The following is a 23,731-nucleotide window of genomic DNA, read 5'->3' as shown; positions in this document are numbered from 1 at the left end:
ACAACATCATACTGAATAGAGAAAAACTGAAAGGATTTCCTTTAAATTAGGAGCAAGACAAGATGTCTCCCCTTATTCAATAAAATTCTTGAGACTCTAGCCAGAGCAATTGGGTCAGAGAAGTAAGTTAAAGAGATACAAATAGGAAAAGAAGTCAAATTATCTGTTTGCCAATGACCAAAAAACCTCCACCAGAAGACTTCTAGAGCTGATAAGTTCAACATAGTAGGAGAAAACAAGATCAAACAAGACCATAGCTTTCTTATACCCCAATAATGAATCTGCCAAGAAAGAAACCAAGAAAATACACCATTCACAAAAACTTCAAGAAAAATACTTAAGAATAGATCTAAATAAGGAAATAAAAGACCTCTACAACAAAAATTTTAAGACACTGAAGGAAAAAAATGAAAAAGACATGATAATGTGGAAAGACCTTCCATGTTAATGAATAGATACAATTATAGCATCAAAATGGCTATTATTGTTTAGATATAAGATGTTCCCCAAAAGCTCATGTGTGAGCAACAAAAGAGAGGTGAAATGATTAGGTATGAAATCCTTAACCCAATCAGTGAATTAATTCCCTGAGTGGTAACTGAAGGCAGGTAAGTTGTGGCTAGAGGAGGTGGGTCTTTGGGGTATGCCTTTGAGGTTTACATTTTGTCCTGGTGGGGAGAGCTTTCCTTCTCTTTGCTTCCTGGTGTGGTGTCTTGAGCTGTTTCCCTCCACCACACTCTTCCATCATGACATTCAGCCTCACTTTAAGTCCCAAGGAATAGAGCCAGCTGTCTATGGACAGAGACCTCTGAAACTACAGGCCCTAAGATAAACTTTTCCTTTTCTAAAATTGTTCTTTTCAGGTCTTCGGTCACAGCAATGAACAAGCTGACTAAACCAATGGACATATAACAAAAGGAATCTACAGAGTCAACGCAATCCCCATCAAAACACCAATGACATTCCTAACAGAATGAGAAAAAATAGCTATAAAATTTATAGGGAAGAATAAAAGACCCAGAATACCCAAAGTCTCAGAATACCCAAAGCAATCCTGAGCCACAAGAGCAAGGCTGGAGGAGGCATCACAACACTAGACCTCAAATTATACAACAGAGCTACAGTAACAAAAACAACATAGTATTGGCTGAAAAAGCGATATGAAGATCAATGGAATAGACTTGAAGACACAGAGACAAATGTACATAAATGTGGTTATCTGATCCTTGAAAAAGGTGCCAAAAGCATATGTTGGAGAAAATAGCCTTTTTAACAAAGGGTGCACAGAAAATTCACTTGTAGAAGAATGAAAATAGATCCCCATTGTTCACCATACACAAAAGTCAACTCAAAGTGAATAAAGACCTAGGATTTGACCAGAAACAGTCAACCTGCTAGAAGAAAACATAGGAGAAACATTCCAACCCATTTATATAGTCAACAACTTCCTTAATAAAACTCCTAAAACTCATGAAATAAACCAAGAATCAATAAAAGGGATAGCATAATATTTTTAAAAAGAAAGAAATAAAAACTTTTGCACAGCAAAGAAAACAAGAGCATGAAGCAAAAGCATATAGAATGGGAGAAAATCTTTTGTCAGCTACTCTTCCAACAGAGGATTAGTAACCAGAATGTAAAAGGAACTTAAAAAACTTAACACTACTTTAGTTGAGTTTTGTGCATGGTGAGAGATAGGAGTTTAGTTTTGTTTTGCTGCATATGGAATTCCAGTTTTCCCAGCACCATTTGTTGAAGAGGCTATCTTTTCCCCAATGTAGGTTTTTGGCACCTTTGTCTAGTATGAGATAACTATATTTATGTGGGTTTGTCTCTGTGTCTTCTATTCTGTACCATTGGTCTACATGTCAGTTTTGGTGCCAATACCATGCCATTTTTGTTACTATAGCCTTGTAGTATAGTTTAAGGTCTGGTATTGTGATGCCTCCTGCTTCACAAAGCTAAGGATTGCTTTGGCTATTCTGGGTCTCTTATTTTTCCAAATGAATTTCATGATTGTTTTTTCTATTTCTATAAGGAATGACAATTGGTTTTAATAGGAATTGCATTGAATCTGTATAGCACTTTGGGTAGTGTGGCCATTTTGACAATATTGATTCTGCCTATTCAAGAACAAGAGAGATCTTTCCATCTTCTAAGGTCTTCTTCAGTTTCTGTCTTTAGTGTTCTGTCATTTTCATTGTAGAAGTCTTTTCACCTCTTGTTAAGTTCATTCCTAAGTATTTAATTTTATTTTATGTATTTTTATTTTTTTTAGGCTATTGTGAATGGGGTAGTTTTCTTAATTTCTCTTTCAGAGGATTCATCACTGATGTATAGAATACATTTGATTTATGGGTGGTTGATTTTATATCCTGCTACCTTGCTGAATTCATTTATTAATTCGAGAAGTTCTCTGGTGGAATTTTTTAGACCCTTTAAGTATAGAATTATGTCATTGGCAAATAGTGATAGTTTGAGTTCTTCTTTTCCTATTCATGTCCCTTTAATTTCTTTTGTCTATCTAAACTCAAATTGGATCAAGGACCTAGGAATTAAATCAGAGACCCTCCGCCTAATAGAAGAAAAAGTAGGCCCAAATCTTCATCATGTTAGATTAGGCCCTGACTTCCTTAACAAGACTCCTAAAGCACAAGAAATAAAATCAAGAATCAATAAATGGGATGGATTCAAATGAAAAAAGCTTCTTCTCAGAAAAGAAACAATCAATGAGGCGAAGAGAGAACCTACATTTGGGAGCAAATTTTTGCCACATGCACATCAGATAGAACATATCTTCATGATATATAAAAAACTCAAAAAACTTAACACCAAAAAAAAAAACCCCAAATACCTCAATCAATAAATGGGCTAAGAAGCTGAACAGACACTTCTCACAACAAATACAATTGATCGGCAAATATATGAAAAAAATTTCAACATTTATAATAATTAGAGAAATGCAAATCAAAACTACCCTAAGATTTCATCTCACTCCAGTCAGAATTGCAGTTATCAAGAATACCAGCAACAGTAAGCATTGGCGTGGATTTGGGGGAAAAGGCACACTCATACATTGCTGGTAGGACTGCAAATTGGTGCAACCAATCTGGAAAGCAATGAACTGGAAAACTTGGAATGTAACCATTATTGACCCAGCTATCCCACTCCTCGGTCTATACCCTAAAGACTACACATACTACACTAATGCAGCCATTTCAATGTTTATAGAAGCACAATTCACAATTGCTAAATTGTGGAAAGCAGCCTAGATGCCCTTCAATAGATGAATGGATAAAGAAACTATGGTATGTAAACACAATAGAATATTATTCAGCATTAAAAGAGAATAAAATTATGAAATTTTCAGGTAAATGGATGGAGTTGGATAATATCATGAAGTGAAATAAGCCAATCTCAAAAAAACAGGGGCTGAATGTTTTCTCTGATAAGTGGATGCTAATCCATAAGGGGCGAGTGGGGGTGCATGGGATAAATGGAAGAAATATGGATGCGGCAAAGGGGAGGGGTGAGGGGAAAAGGGTTAAGAAAGATGGTGGAATGAGACAGACATAATTACCCTAGGTATAGATATGGTTGCATGAATGGTGTGACTCTACTTCATGCACAACAAGAGAAGTGAGAAATTCTGCTCCATTTGTGTCCAGCAAATCAAAGAGCTTTCTACTGTCATATATAACTGAATAGAACTGATAAATTTAAAAAATAACACTAAAAAACCTAATAACCCCCTCAATAAAAGAGCAAAATTTTTTAAAGAGTCCTTTCTCAAAAAGAAGAAATACAAATGGTCAACAAATCTATGGAAAAAAAAAGTGTTCAATATCTTTAGCAATCAGGGCCATGCAAATCAGAACTACACTGAGATTTTATCTCACCCCAGTTAGAATGACAATCATCAAGAATACAAATAGCAACAATGGCTGGTAATTTGTGGGGAATAAAGATAAACTTATACATTGTTGGTGGGATTACAAATTAGTACAGCTGCTTAGGAAAGCACTACTTAGTAAATATCCAATAGAGTTAAAATGAGGATGCCATAGTGATACATGCATACCAATGTTTATAACAACACAAATCACAATAGCCAAGTTATGGAACCAGTCTAGATGCCCACCAATAAGTGAATGAATAAAGAAAATGCGGTATATATACACAATGGAGTTCTACTCAGAAGAGTGAAATTATGTCATTTGCTGGTAAATGGTTGAAACTGGAGAACAACATACTGAGTGAAATAAGCCAGCTTTGGAAAGACAAGATTTGAATTTTTTCCCTCATATGCAGAAACTAGGGAAGAAACAGGAATTTTAAAAATGAAGATCTTGTGAAAATTGAAGGGAGATCAGTAGAATAGAAGTGGGGGACCAAGGGAGAAGTAACAGGGAAAGGAAAGCTAAAGAAATGGGGAATGAAGTTGGCCCAATTTTTCTATGTGCAAGTAAGAATATATCACAAGGCCTTCCAATTTTAACTCTAATGGCATCAATCAAAAGTAAACCAAAAGTAGGAAGACAGAGTAGAAGAAGGAGATCAGGGTGAGGGATGATGGAGAGAAGTAGATATTACTGGGGATTGAAATGGAGAAAGCTATGCTATAAGCATTTGTGAATATATCAAAAATGAAGCCCATTATAACTATGATGCACTAAAACTCAACACAATTTTAAAAAGAGAACACTCAAGATGGATCATAAGACAAAAAGCCAAAAGACACAAGTAGATTAATAGAGTAAAGATGTCACAGTGGAAAGACTGAAAGAGCTTCGATCTTTGCTGACACCTTTGTTACATTTATACCAGCCAGATCTAGACTGGCTCATCTGGAGATAAAGCCTATCTGCTTAGGCTAATGGTATTCTGGCTTTGTTACTTGTCACCAAATATACTGAGCTTTGATTCAACTATCAATAAATACTTGTTTATTGACTGCTTCAATTGCATTGAATCCTTTGTTCTCTAGTCTCATCTTTTGTGAAAGAGTTTACCTTCAACAATGTGATTTTGCTGGGATTTAGGGACTTTACTTAAAGAGCACACCTTCATGGTTAGCACTTTTCTCAGAGATGCTCAGCTACGGTGGGTCTCTACTCACCCAACTCTGGTTCTTTCTCCAGTCTTTATTAGAAAAGTGTGTTGTTTACTAGGAAACCCTTTGAACTTCAATCTGAAGTCTATGGTTCTAAGATGTAGGGTCCTTTTACACTTAAACACCTCCTCTTTTTGCCTCAATTTTAAGTTCCAATGAGAATATTCTGAATGAGGGGAACTTCCCATCACAGTCAGGAATTCCTGGTGCCTTTACTCTTTGGCTTTTGAGCTCTTCTGACTATGTGGTTTCTCTTAATAAAGCATAGACAACAACTCAAAAAAAACAAAATAAAAATTCTATATGTGCCGCAGTCTGGCTGGGCACAATTCAGGAGCCACTTGTCAAAAGAAACTAACTTTATTTTTAGAACTACACACGCCAAACAAAACAGCTCCTCAGGAAAAAAACCCTCAGAGCCCAACTGCCACCACCGGCTTCCCACAAGCCTCTCTCCCCAACACCAGCCTCTCCACCTCCCCCAATCCTCCTGCTCTTGAGGCCGATTGGCTGGGTCGCGTGGGCAGAGCCAAAGAAGTCCCCCAGTGAGCAGCTCCTGGTCTGAAAGGGCAGGGAAACAGCCCAGTGAACACTTGTTTCTTACAGTGGCAAGTTCTGATGTCTCTGACTTTGGGAAAGAGACAAGGGTCATAGGCTGAGGATATTGATTTCATTCCTTCCTATTTTCTGGGACCTGAAAGTGAGCACAGAATAGGACATTTTCAAGATAATAATCTTCAAAGTGGCTTTCTAAGACATTATCTTTAGAAATAACCCTTGGAAAGGGGCACAATAATTTCCACCTAATGGACAGGCACTGTGCAAAATCCTTCCTTTTTGAAGAAAGGATTTTGCATATGAAAAGTCAGGCTAAAATTTACTTAAAATATAGAAGTGTACTGATTGATTCCTCTTTATTTGACAAAGTTGAAAGTCTTTACTTAGTCAAATTATTCAATGAGTAAGTGATTTTTCAAGTGGTGCTTCCATTTCAGTAAACAGACTTCAAAAGTAGCCTTTCAAGGGGGAAGAACTCTTTGTGCCAGCCCATTGTAAATCATTATAGCACATAATTGCAGGAAACCAAAAGTAACAAACATCCTATAGAAATCCAAAAGGAAAACCAATACCAAAATTAAACTAATACTTTTTGAAAATTCATTTCCATAATAGAAAAGCAAGGAAGAGTTAGCTTTTGGTCCACAGAGGTCTTTCACTATCAAACATTACTTAAAATTGTTTAAAAAAAGAAACTTAAAAAGAAAGAAATCAGAAAGCCACATTCTGTGCATTGTCTGCTATGGATGCTGGAGCCAGAAAAAAAAATAAGAAATCATCTTTGTTCTTCAGAACTGCCAGTTTAATGACAATCGCAGTTAGAGTTTGCACTTACCTTCTCTGGGTAAAAGCAACAACAGCAAACTATTATTTATAGTTTTACAGCTTCGTGATCTAGCAAATCTTGAACAAAGAAAATAAATGCTTCCTGAAATGGAAATTTCCAAACGATTATCTAGTATGTTAGTCAGCTTCATGTCTCTATAATAAATACCTGAGATCAATTCATTGAAAGAAAAAGTTCATTCTGGCCCACAGTTTTGGAGGTCTTGGTCCATGGCTGGTCGGCCCTGTTGCTTCTGGGGCTGTGGGTAAGGCAGCCCATCATGATGGAGAGCACAAGATGGAGCAAAGTTGAAACTGACATTTTGAGATGAAACTAGATTCTCTGCTTCACCAATTTTCTTGTGGGTTCTTGTCTCACAAATTTGAAGAATAAAACCTAAAGACAATAACAGCAGGGAAGAATAAACAGAGTAGGACTTATTTATGTGGGAAGAGAGAGAACTCCTGACCTGCAGGAGGGGGCCTGATAACAGGAAAACCCAATTTGGTGTACTCATTTAGGGGCTCATACAGTTTTGAGCAAAGTTATGTAAAATAGGCATTGAAAAAATACCAGTCATCGGTCAAAATCTATGTATAACAAGTCTGGAAAAAGCATCAGGGCTATTACCTTTGATTTTTAATCCTTCTTTTAACTCCTTCAAGGACATGCCTACAATACCAGAAGACCTCACCCACCCATCCCCACCTCCTAAAGGTTCCCCATCTCCAAATAGTGCCACTTTCCATTTTCTGGCCTCTGGCACAAAGGAGTTGACTGGAGTGTCCCCACAGGTGAGCCTCACTGTGTTTTACTTGTGAAGAAGGACTTGATGGTGCCCATTAATGTTTTCATTGGTCACCTCCCGGTCTGGTCTCTGCCTTTGAAGGGGGCACCCTGTCCTGATAGCCTTGTCATTTGACTATCTATTCTATTCTAATCTCAAAGTCACCCACCTTAGGAGGAACACAAAAGAAAGCAAGAGAAAGGGGCTGGGAAACCACTATCCCCTACAAGGACATGCCTCCAATACCTTCAAGGACATGCCTCCATCCCCACCTCCTAAAGGTTCCCCATCTCCAAATAGTGCCACTCTGGAGCATAAGACGTTAGGGCTCATTCTAGATCCAGCCATAGCACTTGGTGATAGACTCTCCCATCTTCAAGACATCTCCAGGAGCCTACACCCTCCAGAAAAAGAGAGAAGATTTGGCTCCTGTATCTTCTGAACCTCCCCTGACCCCTATCTGCAGTCTCTACCTCAGTCTCAGAGACTCTTAGGGCATGGATGTTTGACTATTCTCATGAGAAGAATGGCTGTTATTGTCTTTCCAAAAAAAAAAAAAAAAGTACTTCAAATAGGACTGTGCTTGGGCTACACTCCATACCAACTACTCAGGATCTCTAGAGTTCTCTTCATGGATATTTTTAAAACCCGCTCGAATGTTTCCAATATACACTTGGGACTATGAAAAATTCAAAATCTATTTGCCATTGTAAGGTGCCATGTATCTCCTCTGCCCCTTTATCCCACCTCTAATGTCTGTCCTTCAGAGTGTAATTATTGCAAAGAACAAGAATTCCAAAATCCTTAGACATACACACACAATTCTCAAGGACCAAATCCTTTTCAGATTACTTTTTATAATAAAACTTAAATTCATATCCATGAAGGAAAGAATTTTCCCAAGTTCCACTCGATCTACAGAAATCATTCTGTCCCAAAGGGAGAAATCAGTGTATATTATTGTCAGGATTGCCCAGATAACTAATAGAAAATAAAGAATAAGACACAAAGGACATCCTGATATCTACCTAGAATACCAGAACATTCCATACCAAATATGAATGTGGAATGCCAGAATATGTTACCCCAAAATATGTCTCTTGGAATAAGGATTATTTTGGGCTGATTATTTTGAGAAACTATGGACACAGGTGATGCTCTGAAGAGTAGGAGTTACCCTTCTGTAGGATAAATTCACACTTAGAAAGGACATCTTCATTCGTAAGTCTGTCTCCCACTTTGTACCAGAAAGAGAAAGATGACTAGAGACAAAGTGGACAAAGCACCAACATAAATATAAAAAACAAACCTCCCTTTTTACAATACTTTTCCTGGCCACCTCCCTATAACCTGACCCTCTGCATATCTTTCTTGCTTCATTCCAAGAGAGGGTGGTATTAAGGCCTGAACCCAAAGTGAAGTCTCTGACTTACCCATTTCTGTGGGTGTCTCCCACATACATATGAGATACACATGAATAAATTTGTTTTTGTCTTGTTGATCTGCCTTTTGTTTTAGGAATCCATCCCAACTAAGAACTACGAAGGATAAAAAGAAAAATATTTCCCCTTCCCTCTGTGTGCCTTGCATCACCCACAAATGGAAGCTTCCAAAGTGAAGTAATTAATAAATACATTAATTTTTTTTCTAAAAGTAAATACTTGTTGGGAAAAATGTGTTATAATAAAGAACTCTTGGAAATGTAGTACTTTGTTAGTTATTGAAAAGAACAGTATTGTCACCTATAAAAATATACACATATTTAAATGTAAGAAAAAAAAGTGAAGTCATTTTCCTTAGGGCAAGTACTATCCTCCCCTCCAATCTCCCTAAGTAGTAAAAGGAGCTTTTTTTCTTCTTTCCTTCTCTATATTTCTCAGGTTAGAGGCTAGGTAAGAGCTGCCACACAAGTCACATTACTATTATTGTACCTTTTCTATCAAACAAGGGAGTAAGTCAGCCTCAAATATCCATAGAATGATAGTCTACATAGGGTAAAAATGTAGTTTCCTGTGCATTCAGATCAGAAGCTGTTACAGGTATACTTTTTTTCTGTCAGACCTGTATGGACAAATGAGGTATAGTCTAGTGCTTCTCAAGTAACAAAAGAACTCATACACCATATAGTGTAACAAGCTTATTTGCACACGATTTTTTGAAGAGTTCATTTATAGGGGTAAGCTAAAACTAAGACAAGGTTGTGGAGTTCACCTACAGCTTATGTGAACAAATGAGATTCTTTATAGCCAAATGTTGTGCAAGACTGGTGATTATCGAAAACTTAACAATTAAGAGAATTTTTTTAAAACTCTGTAGTTAAAAAGTTGAATATCCCAGAGAGCTTTTTATTCTTATTCCTTTGAACATGAAAAAAAGATAACTGTGATCATAATAGAAAGAAACAAGATGAATAGTTTTAAAATTACATAAGATATTTGTCACAATTATCCAGTCTCTAACAATCTCTTCTTCATTGTATGTTTATTGTCCCTGCAATATTAATATTCATTATCCTTCTCTTCTTTATCTTGCTACAAAGGACAGTAAACACCACAGCTCTGGAATTTCAAAGAGTATTTTTTTGTCAACAAGATTATTTTCTCCAAGGTTTCTCATCAAATATCATTATGATCTATAACTTATTTTTCTTTTGACCAAAGTTGATTTCAGTCTTGAGGTTTGCAATTTTGATTCCCAAACAGAAAATTATTGAATTGTAAAAGAAAAATCTAGTAGTGGTGTTGGGGCTCAGGACATGATACCCCAAAGTAGAGGCACCTTGGGGTGCTGAATGAATACTCTGAACTGAAGAAGATTGAAAAGCCTCAGCGGCAAGGTCTTTCTTACATTGTCCCATCCTCCTGGCTCTCATCCTACATTCTCTCCTGAAGTGAACAATAAAAACCATAATACTCTTTCCTGAGACTCTCATAAAAACTGGAACTTCTCTCCTCTAAAGCAAGCCAGAAAACATAAAAAGAGTCACTCTCTCCCTTCTCTCTTATCCTTCAAGACCCTCATTACAGAGGAATCCCACATGGGAAAAAGAATGCTACATAGAGAAACTAAGAAAACTCTGAACAGAGAGCTGGATCTCCTCTCAATTTATCATGTCATACCCTTTTGTCCAATCACATTGGTCCACAATTGTCCATGGCCATCAAACCTAAGTATAAAAATAGAGAATTTTCCCTGGGCATTTGGGTATTCATTTCTGAAATTTCCTATGTTATGTAAAATTTTGATTAAGCAAATTTGCCACACTTTTCTCTTATTAACCCCACGTTTTGCTGTAGGCATATTGGCCATGGAGCTTATGATGGGTGAGAAATTTGTCATATCTTTCTGTACCTGCAGTGGCTAATGATGAACCTAAAGAATTCCTCAGGTGAAAAATTAGAAATATCTCCTATACAAGTGTCTTTTGGACAGTTTTTATGTTACAAAGAAGAAGGGAGAGTGTTTTGCTATCCATGATAACAAAATAAAGTTACAGTTTTCTTTACTGAAAAAATTCTCAGAGCTTTGCACATGGTCATGTGCATAATGAATCTCTGAGAGGATATAGTAGACAGCCCTTCTCAAGTTTATCTGATAAAATACTAGTTTTTTTTTCCCTTAGGGCATCTTTCCTGGCTGGTTTTCAGGTAGCAAATGTAGAAAAGTCACAGGTTACCTTGTTATGAAATATGCCTGTGCATCTTCAGCACGGGCAGCACCTACTCTTATTAGAAAGACTGAAGTTCAGGCCCCGCCCACACCTCCTGAATCAGCACCTGCAAGATTCTCAAGGCCATTCTTGGCATATTCAAATTTGAGAATACTTGGACTTCAGGATAATCCTGATGCCAAGGTGGCAACACAGTTTAGATATGCATATTGCATAAATATCTCTCTGGAATGTAAACTACTTGATAAGAATTATTTTGCTCACAGGTGTTCCCCATATACCTGGAATAGTGTTTGTAGAATATAATAGGTTATTTGATAAATGTCTATGGACCTATGGCTTATAATCCCACAAAATGTGTTGATCAATTCTCCATGATGTTCTTCCCACAGTATTTAATACTAATTTAACATAACCTTGATTTATTGCCTTCAAGGGGTTGGGCATGGGTTTGGGGGAGAAGAAATTCTGATCTTTCTAGAGGATCTCACTCCACAGTAACTTGCTGTCTTCTAGATGTACTATTATTGCAAACATTATATAAGATGGTTGAAAAAATTGGCTGTGGGAAAATAAGTAATAAATATTTGTTCTACAGATCATGGAGGTAATATTTCCTGCAAGTGTTTTATCATCTTAAAATCTAGATTGTATTACAGCAGCTTCCCTCTGAGTTCTACAAGATCAGCTTCTCTTTATTCACAGAGGTTGTCTCTCTGTAGTGGTTTCTTTGGTTTGTGATCTTCACCCTGGGCCTCTTTCTTCTGCCCTTCTTGCTCAGAGTCACATTCCTGTAGATTACAAAACTTGCAGTGCCACATGGTTTCAACACTAATATGATTTGCAATTAAGCTCCTGATGATCTTTGTAAATTGAGATAATGGATTTAACTCCTATTAAGGGTAATTGTGGAACAGCTTCAATGTGGAATTATAAAATATGGACACATTTCCTGATTCAATAACGATGGGAGCTTTCATATCTAAAAATACCACAAAAAAGTCTAATTAAGTATAAATGTGTAGTTAATGGAATCAAGGACATCTTTATGGGATAGCAAATAGGTCATTGCTCATCTAGGGTCTAAAAACACAGAGACGAGCCTCCTTCCCTCCACTATCACCACAAAATCGTTCCTCAGAACTTTAGTACAAACTCAAACTTCATCATTAGTAACTTCTGGAGAAACCCCAGGTTTCCTCTCTAGCATTGCATTCTCTTCCAGCTTCTACCTTTTCCAATTACTCCCTCAATACTCTATTCTAACACCCTGAACTACTTGACATTCCCCAGGAGCATTTCATACCTGCAGGCCTCTTCTCAAGTCATTCCCTGGAATACCCAGCCCACTCTTCCCTCTGTCCCTTCCTCTGCCTGGTGAATCTTATAAACCCTTCAGAACATAGCTCTGCTATTCTCTAGGAGGGCTTCCTTGACTTCCTAGGCAGAACTGCCACAACACCAGGTGGCTGTTTCTCTTCCAGACAAGTTATATCTTCATTATGTCTGTTGGGAATATTCTGGGTCTCCTCCTCACTACACATAGCAAGTTAGGTCTTGCTCTAGACTATGAGCTGCTCAGGGATGGGCATGTCCATATTCTCCTCTACTTATCCCCAATACCAAGTATCACAGAACTCATTCATTCAGTCAATAAGCATTTTAAGGTACTTAAAAGTGGAAGACCAATGACCAATGAATGAATAAACAATTTGGCCCTAAAAATTATAAGCAATTTTAATAGCAAGAATGTGTCCTCCAAAGTTTATATGTGTTGCAATTTAATTACCAATATAACAGTGTTGAAAGATGGGCCTTTAAGAGGTGATTAGTGTCATTATTGAGGGAGTGGGATAGTTACCAAGTAAGTGGGTTCCACACATGGAAAGGGGGTTGTCTTCCACATGTACTCGTTCACCACGTGACACCTCCACCCATGTAAAGATGTAGCAGTGAGGCTTCCCCAGATGTGGACTCCCCATCCTCCAGAATCCTGAGCCAAATGAACTTCCATTTTTTTTTTATAAATTACCTATCCACTGTATGACATTCTTTTGGAACAACTTGAAACCAAAGACAGCAATACAACTCTTCTAAGCAAGACATATTCAAATCCCATTTATGCCATTTCTCTCTTCACTCAGTTTTCAAGTGCTTTACATGGTCTATTATAATAATAACCAAAATCTATTAAGCATCCATCATGAAGTAGGCACTGTGCTAATCACTTTAGAAAGAGACAGATTCTGAAGTACTTATGGCTTTCTCTAATTAAATAACAACAAATAAATTAATGAATATCCTCCTTAAAGACAATATTCAGTGATCTGTCTCAACTATCACCTGTTCCTCTGATTTTCCCAGGTTCTTTTCATCACAAGTTAAAGCATGACTATAGTTTTATATTTCTCTGTTTCCTATGTATTAATTTTTTCTGTATTCTGTAATCCCTCTAAGGGAGAAGTAATATCTCATACATTTTTGATGTTCTATTTCTTGTCCCATTTCACTCCAATCCTCATCAGAATATTTATCACTAAATAGGTATCCACATATTTGATTTTTGAGATTATCTTTCCTCTTTCCTTTATCCCTTTCTTCCCTTTTATTTTTTCCCTTAAAGTTATATTTTATACTTAACTGCCTTTAAGTATTTATTATAACATTAACACCATCTCAAAGGATTTACTCTCTGTCACTTGCTGTCCATCAACATCCTGCTTTTCAACTGTTGTCCTTCTAAGATTATTAATAGTGCACTTTCACATTCATAAAGTCCCTCATTTTCACGAAAAATTATACAGTCACCCTAACTACAAGGAAATATGCTCGAGAACATTGAGCAGGGAATCACAGGCTAGAAAAGTGTCCTATCACCTAGGTAATTACAAAGAGGATACAATGTAGATGTAGTAGTTCTGAGGTTATTTTTATCTTACACAAACTGTTCTACCACACAGAAAATGATGAGGTAATTTACTAACTCATTGTGACTACAATGCAAAAGAAAAATTGGGATTAGATCAAGAATAGAATAAAAAGAAAAACTATGGGTCATTTTTCCTACATGCAGAATTATTATAATAATTATTGTAATAACTAAACTATATTAAAATAATATTTTACAGTCTGCCTAAGAATTATTCAACATTGAAAGAGTATAATATTAAGGTGTCTATTTTTACACTTCACTATTTCAATTTTTTTTGACATTTGTACCACATTTATTTTATATCATAATTTCTTAGTTCTTATTTCGTTGACACAATCTGGGGAATAAATACTCCCTTCCCATTTTTTGTTGCATGTGTATTAACAAAGAATAAGCAAAGAGAATAAGCAAAGTGTGCAGGAAATGGAAAGACAGGGAAAGAAGAGGTTGAGAGAAAACTGAGTGTTTATCTGAACCCTCTCTAATAAGCAGTATCAACCAACAAAGTTCAAAGCTCGCAACATGAAGTATTTTCTCCTTACAGAAATAATCTGGGAACTCAGTCAAAAATGCATTAACTATATAGCATTATGATTCAGGCTCTCTTTCAGACATCACGTGTATATTTTTTCCTCACTGTTTAAGCACCATAGATGACACTGTTCAGGAAGCATTTTTAGTGTATTATTCAGTAAACAATAATTGGGTCTTATAAACCAATCCTGGTTAGCAGAAAGCATTTTTAGCTGTCATGTTAAGGACCTTCTTTCAAGTAAAACTTAATTCTACATCTAGAGCTCTCTGTATCAGAGGTACTTCTTGAAAGACATTCTTATTTCAGTTGGGTCTGCAATGCACTATAATCCTAAATGTAAATTAAATTAAATTAACCATACCTTGGTTAAAGGTATGCATATAACACCCTCTGGCAAAATTAGCTAATATCTTGTCCAGGCAATAATTGTAAATGAATCAGTTTTATCCCTATTCCTCCTCCAATTTCCTAATAAAGGCCTTTATCTAATGCTTTGGTGTTCCATAAATGGCTGAGGCCAAATTGCTTCTGTGCTGGAGTTGCCTATTACAGAAGATTAGAATGTATGAAAAAGATCCTGCATGTGTTCATCTTGTTACTTCTTCCCAATCCACAGGGGTAAAAACTGGATGAGATTTGATGTCTTCGACATCAGCATCACCAGCACCCAGATGTTCTAGAGGGCTGAACTGCAAGAACCGTTGAATGAGTGAGTGAACCGCTTCAGAGTTAACCTTCTGGCATATTCAAAGTAGTGTGGGTATTTATTCCTGCTGGATGGCATTCAACTAAAGTCTTGCCAGTGAGAAGTTCAAAGAGGACCACACCAAACTCCACCCATCACAGGCTTCCGTTTCTTCTGTGATTGCTCCAACCTCTAGGGCCACAGTACATTCTCTCTTTGACTCACTGTCACAGGAATCTTCAACCTCACTCCACCTGCTAGAGTATGTTAGCTGAATGTGTCCTTTATCATTCAATAAGATGTTGTTTAGGTTCAAATCTCTGCACACAATTCCCTCTCTATGTAAGGCATCAAGGGCTACCAGCATTTCAGCTGCCCATCTTTGAATGCAGCCCTCTGGGATATAAAACCTGGAGTTTAGTGCTAATGTTTTTATCAATGTCCTCAAAAATATGATGGATTCCCTTGTCTCTTTCTAGTGCTAACACGCTTTCTCCCTTCCTTTCAGAGTATCTCTGGAATAAACAAGTCAGTTCCTCTCTAGCCAAATCATCAGCTTTATCTGTAAACAGCAGTTACTTCCTCTGTTTTTAAAGTGTCTGTGTTTGCATCATATTCATTAGCACCTGAGAGGGGATTAGAAATACAAAATGATCTTTCTTCTGTGGTGTTTGCAGTTACTGCCAACTTCATCACTCCAAGTCCTTGCAACTTAGCATGTGAGCTGGGTAACAGAGGCATGTCCCCCGAACTACTATGATCATCAGCTGCTACAAATAATATACCAAGATCCTCTTGTGCACAGTGAGTCTTGGTTATGCTATAGGGCTTGGGCCTAGAGTGATCACTCAGTTCCTCTGTGCCTTTTTCTTCAGGGGCCTGACGTTGTTCAATACTAACACTGAGGCACAGCACATCCGGGGCTTCCAACAGTTTGCTTTCTATCATGGCCACAGTAGCCTGTGTAAACCATGTAGGTCCTATTGCAGCAGCTTCTGTTGTTGGTTCCGGTTCACCAGGGAGATTTACAAGATGAGGTCTTCCTTCATCAGTACCATTGACATCATCAAAAGCAGCATCCTTAAAGGAAATAACTGGAACTGAGTCATCTGAACCCCTGCTAATGGTATCCTGAGCTTTGAGCTCTACCTTGTTCTCAATGGAATTAAAACTCTTAGAAGTGCTGTCCCCATCTGGAAGAGTAAAGAATGGTTTCAAAGGTTCTGATTTTAGACTATACAATTTTTCTCTAAAACCAAGTCCCAGGAGTTCACTTGTGCTATCCTCTTACTGTCTATCCTAAAGAACTCCATGGGGCTGTTTTTTGATCTACTGAGGAAATTGGAGGTTCTTGGAGAAAGAACTTCTTGTAGGTCCTCCTCTCCAGGGAAGAACTTCAGGTCATGGGCTCTGAGCTGTGTGCTAGGCTGTTGCTGTCAGCAGCAAGATGTGCTGCAAAGCTCCTAATGGCTTTAGGATCAATGTCATTCCCTTCAGTCTTCATGAGGGGCTCCTCATTCAAAGACCCTGGTTCAATCTTTTCCTGCCCATATTCACTGTGTAATGTTAAATAACTAGTAGTGCATTCTTCTTCCGAGCTTCAACCAAAATCTGGCCAGTTTGGAGAGCTTTCTTGGCTATCATCTTCCTGGCTGCTTTCATCATGAGAACCTGGAGTAAGACTAGGTTCAGAGGCAGAACTTTAAGCGTGCTTCCCCCATCACTTCCTCTGGATTTAAATCTGCCCTGCCCTGAAGACTAGAAGCTGGCTGCTTGTAGTGTGGACTTTTTCACTTCCTTGATGTCAAAGCTTTCCTCAGGAATTCTGTTAGGAATTTACTGATGTATGACCAGAGTTTGCCACCTTCCACATAGTGCAGCACAAGAAATACGGACTCCTCAGAGATGACGCACTTATGTAGACACACTAGGTTGGGCACACAGCAGGAGATGATGCTTTTTCTGTTCCTACCATATTCACTGCTTTTTCTTGGAACTTTTAAAATGAATGTCTGTTTTATCCTTGTGTCTATTACAAGTATAACCTTCTCAGTCACCCCCAAAGACTCTGAAGGCCTTCAGCTTCTTGGCAGGCTCCTTAGGGGGCCTTGAACTGAGTGATCCTGGAGGCTGAGATGTATCTTCAAGCCGCGGCTCTCCATTAAGGCTGGAGAAACTTTCTGCCTGCATAAGATACTCTGCTGTTCTCTTCACAGCTTCTCGGCAAGTAGGGCTTAACTCTCTTAATGGAGAAAATAAGTCTTGAATGGTATCCTGAGCTTTGAGCTCTACCTTGTTCTCAATTTACTCCTTCTAAGAGTAAATCGACTCCCTTCCTATAAAAATCAGAAGTAGTTTCATAGTCTTCTTTTTCCTCCTATTAAAAGGCAGCTTTATTAATTCTCCTGCTTTTCCAGATACTCTCTTTGCCAAGCTTAGTTTTTCAACTGCCAAGAAAGAGGCTACAACTTTCCTATTCTTCTGTTTTGTTCTGTCCACTGTCAGAGGTAACAGCCCCTAATGCTGAAGAATCCAAAGAAAGATTGAGACCAAAAGTTCTACAGGGAGAATTTTGATTGGAAGCCATTCCATCGTCTAACTCGGCAAGAGAATTCACATTAACAGTATTATGGTTTGGATGTGAGGTGTCCCCCAAAAGCTCACATGTGAGATAATGTAATAACCCAATCAGTGAATTAATCATCTGATGGGATTAATTGAAGGCAAGTGGGATATGGCTGGAGGACGTGGGCATTGGGGACATGAGATGACTTTGGGGTATATATTTTGTATCTGATAGTAGAGTCTGTTGTCACTTTCTGATCATCACGTGAGTCCCTTCCCCAAACCCCACACTCTTTCGTCATGATGTTCAACCTCATCTTGAGCTCAGAGGAATGAAGTCTGCAGTCCATAGATTGAGACCTCTGAAATTATGAACCCCTAAATAAACTTTTCCTCCTCTACAGTTGTTCCAATTGGATCCTTTAGTCACAGCAGTGAAAAAGCTGACTGAAACAAACAGTAAGAGATATCAGATCACTGTCACTGGAGAAGCCTTCTATACTACCCTCAGGAAAGTTATCAATGAGGGAATCTGAGTAAGCTTCAGCAAGACCAATTAAGTCAGAACCTTCATTAATTATTTCACCCTCTCTGAATATGCAATGCCTATTTCGTTCTATCTTTACACAAATCAGCATAATTACAACAAATGTAATATGGATTTGCAGGGTTTTCTATCCCGAAGAGAAGTCTGCCATTGAAAGACACTTTAAAAAAAAATCCTCAAGCTGTTTCCTGTTGTACAGAGCTGGAGTACTGGCCGAGAACTATAGCGGGTCTCCAGCCCACTGTCTTCTCTCTTCAATAACCATTTCATCAAATTGCCACTTTTCCTTTAGCAAATGGAGGGAACAATTCTGAATGTCCACATAAGTTATTGTGAATTTGCTATAGTTCTTTGTGCAGTTTCTTTAAATCACTATATCTCTTCCATACAATTATCTTCTGGTTATCATGTGGCCTCTCAGGTGCCACTGGTGTTTGGTGATAGTGTAAACTGCACTCTACTCCCAGGGACGAGTCATCCTCCCTCTGCCTCTGCCGCTGTCAGCCCAGGATCATCAGGGCATCCCAGAGCTGCTGCGGTCCAGGTCCCCAAGTGGCAAGGAGGAGGCTCCATGGCGGCATCTCCCCACTATTTCAATATATTAAAGATCTGAAAGCATTTGATAATATTTTAGTAACAATTTACTTAATTGCATGATGACATTTAAGAAAACTTATCCAAAAACATTTTAAATTTTCCATTGTGGTTCAAAGCTGGAAAGGAAGACAAATTCTGACTGGATCTTCTTTTCTCCTTAATCTATGTGGTAAGAGCAAAAAAACCTTCTCTTGGGGTACTGTTAAAAATTCATTGCAGCCAGTGAGGTGGCACACACCTGTAATCTCAGCGGCTCAGGAGCCTGAGGCAGGAGGATTGCAAGTTCAAAGCCAGCCTCAGCAATGGTGAGTCACTAAACAACTCAGTGAGACCCTATCTCTAAATAAAACACAAAATAGGGCTGGGGGTGTGGCTCAGTGGTTGAGTGCTTCTGAGTTCAATCCCTGGTACCAAAAAATAATAATAATAATAATTCATTTCAGTTGAGGAAAATAAATGGGGGTTGGTGAGCCTACTTTTGGAGGATGGGCAGGATAATGTTCTAAACTCACAAATACAGCCAGAGGAAAATGTATTAATCAGATTTCCATTGCTGTGACAAAATACCTGAAGAAACTATTTAAAGAAGATTTTTTTTGGCTCACACTTGCAGAGCTTTCAGTCCATGACTGACTGGTCCCATTGCTTTGGAACTGGAGCGAGGCAGAGCATCACAGTGGCTGTAGTCTATGACTGAGCAGGATATTCATCTCGAGATGACCAGGAAGCAAAGAGAGAAACAGAGTAAGGGGCCAACGTAATTCAAAGGCATGTCCCATTAATCTACTTCCTTTTGAGTTTCCTTCCAATTGAGCTCCACTACCTAAAGTTTCCTCTACCTCCCCAAAGTGCCATCAGCTGGGGACCAACCCTTCAATACATGAGCCTTTGGGAGACATTCCAGATCCAACATATAACAGAGACACGGGAGAATTGAGAAGTCATACCTCTAAGACCTGGGGACATCATGCAATAATCTGAAAATTATTCAGAAAAACAGAGAGGATACTGTCCCACCACTACCATTGCTCAATGTCAAAGTCCAGGCTCAGAAAAAGAAGCAATAGTAGAGAAACACTACAAGAAGGACAGGAGAGCATGCAAAGTAAACATCTCTGAAATGAAACATAAAGGGAAGTTTTAAGACTCAGGATTGAAAGGATATTGCTCTGGCCATCTAATCCACACTCTAACATGAAATATCTGTATAAGGACTTTGAAGTCTATGTTGCACTGAGGATAAATAACAAAAATAGCTCAAGTTTAAGCCAACTCTACCTTGATATCACATCACACTAATCAAATGAAAGCTTGAATGGCTAGATTAAAATCAAATAAGTTATATTTCAGAATAAGGGAATCCCACCATCATGTATATCCACAAGAATGGGGTCCTAATGCAAATAAGATATATTCCATGCTTGTATAACTATGTCAAAGTGAATTGTACTGTCACATAAAACTGAAAAGAACCCATAAAAATGTGAAAAATCTAAAATAAAGATATTAATCACTAAAAGTAATATTATATACAGATCAAAGAGTCAATGTTCCAAAAATATAAACCATTCTAAATGTGGACATACCTAAAAAAGGTACTTCAAAATATATGAGGCAAACACTGATGCAAATGAAGAGAAACAGACAGCCACAATGACAGTTGGAGACATGAGCCCCTCTCTCACTAAATGGAACATCGGCAAGGATACAGAAGATCTAAATAACACAACCAATTGGACTTAACTGACATCTGTAGAACTAATAATACTAAAAATAGCAGAATATTTAAAAATTCAGATGGCCCATTCAACAAGATATACCAGAAAATAAGTCATAATAAGTATGTTCTAAGACTACAAAGAAAATAAACTAGAATTCAATGACCAAAAGGTATCTAGAGATGACTTGCCACCAGTGGACAAGTATTAAAAAAACATATTTCTAAATAATCCATGGGAAATCAGGATATCTCAATGGAAGTCTTTCTGGAAGTTGAAAAAATACTTGAGTAGAATGTAAATTTAAAAAACAATATAACAAAAGTTGTGATATGAGTAAACAGTGCTCAGAGGGAAATTTCTATTTTTAAATGCTTATATTGGGGAGGAAAAAAGGTCTCAAATGAATAATTTAGGTTTTCACAAGTAGAAAAAGATGAGAAAAGTCAAATCCAAAGCTTGCAAAAAAGGATTGAAATTAAAATCAGAGCAAAAAATAAATGAAATTGAAAACAGAATAAAAGTAGGAAAAAATTAATAAAATAAAAAACTGATCCATTGGAGAGATCACTAAAATTGTTAAACCTCAATTTAAACTGAACAAGATTTTTTAAAAAGACAATATTTTAAATTTATATATCCCATAGCCTAGGGATTATTTCTAGGCATTGATTTGATATATGTAAATGATGCTTACTGCAATATTATTGTAATAGTAAAACTAATGAAAACCAAACAATCACCAATAGAGAAACTCTCGAATTATCAATGTTCATACAATTGAATGTCATTTAACAGTTAATTAGATCTATATTTACTATTATGTAAATCTCACAGACATATTAGTAAATGAAAAATCACAGAAAATATTACACTATGATCCTATTCCTATATTACTGATAAACTGTTTATATACATACATATAATATAGTTTGCTTCAGATGGTGGAAAATGGGAAAGGGAGACCTTTTCTACATACATTTTTCTAAAATGTATACATATACTGTACACAGAATTATGTTTTATTTTTAGATTCCATAAAATGCAAGTATTTGCATTTTTTAGAAGTAAATTTTTATGGGGGGCTACTGGGGATTGAATTTAAGGGTACTCAACTACTGAGCCACATCCCCAGCCCTATTTTTTGTATTTTATTTAGAGACAGGGTCTCACTGAGTTGCTTTGTGCCTCAATTTTGCGGAGGCTGGCTTTGAACTCTTGATCCTCCTGCCTCAGCCTCCTGAGCTTCTGGGATTACAGGCATGGGCCTGGAGTGCATGTTCCTGGAGTATTTTAAAATAAGAAAACGGAACATTAAGAAGCAATGAAAATTCACAATATTCTTATTCTTATTATTTTGTACCAGGATTGCCTACCCCTTTTTATTTTTTATTTTGAATCAGGGTCTCACAAGTTATCTAGGGTCTCTTTAAGTTGCTGAGGCTGGCTTTGAACTTGCCATCCTCCTGCTTCAGCCCCCAGATTCGCTGGAATTATAGGCAAATGCTGCAACCCACCCAGCTCACAATATGCATCTTTACAACATAGTTCTGAGTGAAGGCCCCAGGAAAACTCTGCAGTGGGGAGTTTGCCCATGGCCTTTCTTCTCAGTATACAGCAGGCTCCCCAGGGATTTGCTGGATTTCCTCCTCCTGGTTCTTGTTGCTGTTGTGGTTGTTGTTTCTGTCTTGCTCCCTGATTATTCCAGAGCACCAGTTCAAGAATGAGATAGGCCCAGCAGTGGATTACTCCAAAGCACTGACAAACCTCCACAATTCCTCCTGCTCTAAACTCCTGCCCACCCTCTACCAAGCTCTGGTTAACACTGAAGCACCCTGATCTTCACAGGGCAGCATACCACACTGGGGAGAGCCCCAGATTGACAGAGACTCTCCTGTTTCTCAACATGTATTAAAAGCAACTGGGCATTAGTGCCCCTAAGGAGATTTTAAATTCTCTGTGTGACTCCTTAGCTGCTCAGCTATTTTGGTAAGCTTTCCTGTGAGCTGGATGGCTCTTATCAAAAGCTGAGAACTACCAGCCAGAACTGTGGTAAGGCATTTACACCCACTGCCAATTTACCTTCCCGCATTACTGATGAGACAAACGTTATTCATGTCCCCATTTTACAGATGAAGAACTGTAGCTTAGAACTGTTGTGTGATTGTCCACTTCACTTGGATAGTGAGCAGCAGATTTAGGACTTTAAACCCAAATTCAAACCCAATCAGTTCCTGTAACTTAATTAGAATACCAGGACAAATGTGGGCTCAACAAGGAAAAATGATCACCACCTGACAAAATGCTTCTTAGGTGGTGGAACTTTTTAATGTAAGCTGGTAGCTTAATTCTGGGGATATTTATTTACACAGCAAGAGTTACAGGAAATAGCAAGACCAGTTCCAAACTGGTGCAACTTGCTCCCCACTGCCCACGTGGACTTGACAGATTTCCTCCCCTACAAACCTGACTGCAGGATAGTGTCATCACTCCCTTCCACAGATGACACCAGTCAGCAGTTTTAAAACTAGCTTGAATCCATCCAGGATTTATTACCCTGGAAAACGTCCCTCGTGGATCCTTCAGTGAAGGTAAGTTCACTTGAAAGAGTCCTCAGAAAAACCGATGCCAAGAAACAGACCTCAAAGTATCCTTACATGTTAAAGGCCTTCCAACTAGAGGTGGCCAACCTCCCTTACTCCCCCCTAAGGAAAGCCATCAGCACAGGTCTGCCATGCCCCTCCGCACTCCTATCAGGAAAGCACATTCCTTCTCATTGCTCCAGGCTGGAGATCAACGGGAAGCAAAGGAAGGCTTTACAAGTGCCCAGTGCATGGAACCATTCACATCTGCCACTCAGCTTCCTTTCCTGTACCTCCAACCAGGGAACACCCAGATTCAATGAGAAGAAGCTGGAATAAATGAGAGAAAGCTTCCAAAATTTAACGACTTAATACTTTTACTTTAGAACCCATAAACAACTCCTGCCATCTGGCCTCATTTTATTTTTTATCACACCGGAGGGAAAGTCAGCCTACTACATGATTAAAAAAAAAAAATCCAGAATCAAATCCTTCCTTTCTCCCCAGCCTCCATTTCCAGCTTGGAGCACAGAGTTTTGCAAAACAAATCTCTGCTATTATTTTTTTACACAGAATTCTGGCATGGATGAAAAAGAACTCAGAATAAGACAAGCAC

The 23,731-nt window shown here is 38.0% G+C and overlaps 1 pseudogene across 1 annotated transcript; it reads right to left on the bottom strand.

Annotated features, from left to right (window-relative positions):
* Positions 1-15,008: 15,008 nt before the first annotated feature.
* Positions 15,009-18,607, bottom strand: LOC308653598 (ribosomal protein S6 kinase delta-1-like; annotated as a pseudogene). The gene is made up of 3 exons: positions 18,380-18,607; positions 18,156-18,262; positions 15,009-17,346 (listed from the first exon to the last, which is right to left on the bottom strand). The product of its transcript is annotated as a ribosomal protein S6 kinase delta-1-like (transcript).
* Between the last annotated feature and the right edge of the window lie 5,124 nt (positions 18,608-23,731).

This window comes from Spermophilus citellus (assembly GCF_964194105.1).
Source record: "Spermophilus citellus genome assembly, chromosome: 7".
Lineage (NCBI taxonomy): Eukaryota > Metazoa > Chordata > Mammalia > Rodentia > Sciuridae > Spermophilus > Spermophilus citellus.
Note: the sequence above shows the minus strand (reverse complement) of the source record. Positions and strands in the feature narration are given on the sequence as shown.